Here is a 1,928-nt window from a genome sequence, read left to right on the forward strand (position 1 = left end):
GGGAGGGAGGGAAGGGAGGAAGATGAGACAGGTTCCCTCGAAAGAGGAGAGGCAAGAGAAGGACAGGGAGGCATGCGAAAGGACAGTCGAGAAGTAGGACGTTAAGGACATGAACGTCGCCCGATACCACCTACCTACCTGCTCCAACGACAGTACCCACTCTCCCTCGCGAGGATGGTCGGGGTAGGGGAGCCCAACCAGTTCCCGTGGGGCGTGGCTGGTGGTGGTTACCCACCCGGGGGAAGCTTGTGGCGGTGGCGGCGCGCGGTAATATCGAGGCGCATGGGGGTGCCGTGCTTCGTAGCGGTGGTATAGGGGTCGTGGATAGGACATAGGGGGCGGCGGTGGGTACGACGTCCGTCGGCGTGGTTGCTGCATAGGCCACTGACCACCCAGTGCGTCCACTCCTTCCCCCGCCGATCAACGGCGCAAAGATGTCGCTAGGGTGGTGGGCGAATGGTTTTGCGGAGGGCGCGGCGAAACTTCGTCTGAAAATAGCAAGCGTGCCTGTACACGTGACAAGGTAAAGAGGGGTGATACGCATCTCGTTAGCGTCCGCAGATGCTGTAAACCCATCGTGGTAACAATTGCCCTTCCTCCACATTAAAATCATACCACATTTTGAAGTCACCGTCATTCCTTGGTAAATTTTTTCAACTTGAGTCTCAATCAAGCAATCGTCTGTCATTATTTTCTGCTTCCTCCTACGAGGACTCTCTCGCCGTATCATCCATCTCCGGGACTCTCCGAGACTGCCATGAGATCCATTCTTTTGCATTGCAAGCGACAGAAAAGGGCTGACAGCCACACATAGTGTGCAGGATTGACTCAAGGGATGGACGTAATGTATGGCTGGACGAATGGAGGATTTTTGACCTCATGGCACCTTTATATCGGTGGGTGGGGCAAGATGGGCCTAACAGGAGGATCGAGACGCTTGGTGGGAGCGTGGAGGAGCTGCCAAGAAAGAGCTTTTATCCATACAAAAGTCAACGATATGGTCCTCCTGTCGATGACAGGATCCCTCAAGACTCGCTGCATAAGTGTGTTGAGTGTGTGTGTATCGCTTACAATGGTGCCGCAGTGCCTCATAGCATCAGACTGAATTCATGACAGACGCCAGCGAGCCGCCCCAAGTTGATAGGTGCCTCGATATATACCCGTACTTTTACATCACAACGAGCACATCTCTGTCGGTGCATGGATACAGGCACCGATAATAAGTGCTGGACCTTTGCCAGGCGATTTCGAAGAGCATTCAAAAAGCTGAGGCTAAATTACCCTTTCACGGACGCAATTTCCAGGCGCGGGACCCGGTTAAGGATTACCCAACACAGTTCCCTTCGGTGGAGCAACAGGCATTCCCGCGGTCGAATTAAGACACGTGGGACGGAAGAGGATCCTACCTGAACGTTCGACGGAGGAGACAGAGTCGGCGGTATCCCCCCTTTCGGGAGGTTGTACTCTGCCTTATTCGTCCAGGATCTGCATGTCACCGGGTCTACCCACAATAGGGCCCAATCGCGAGGCTCTTCGTCTCTATCGAGGTAGGTAACTCCCCCCTTCTCTCTTTCAGGATGTTCCGATGCACTCCTATCTTGTCTCGGTGCTGCCTATCTCCCCCCTTTCTTTCTTTCCGGATGGTGTCTAGGTATCTTGCTGGCATGCCCCTTCCCTCACGTCGATCTGTCCCCCCTGGCACCCGCCACGGCAGAAATTCTTCGCACCGCCCGACGCTTCTACTGGCCCAACGACGAGGGAGAGCCCTGGCGGGAGGTGCTGAGACGCGAGGCCCGGAAGGAGTTCGAACAGGCGCGGGCCGAGAAGGATCCGTTGATCATCGCCCGCCTCCTGGTGGTCGGCAGGGACTGCGTCATGCAAACACAGTATAAGGTGCGAGCTCCGAGGTGGACAGGGAGGGAGGGAGG

The sequence above is a fragment of the Nannochloropsis gaditana genome (assembly GCF_000240725.1).
Source record: "Nannochloropsis gaditana CCMP526 unplaced genomic scaffold scaffold619, whole genome shotgun sequence".
NCBI lineage: Eukaryota > Eustigmatophyceae > Eustigmatales > Monodopsidaceae > Microchloropsis > Microchloropsis gaditana.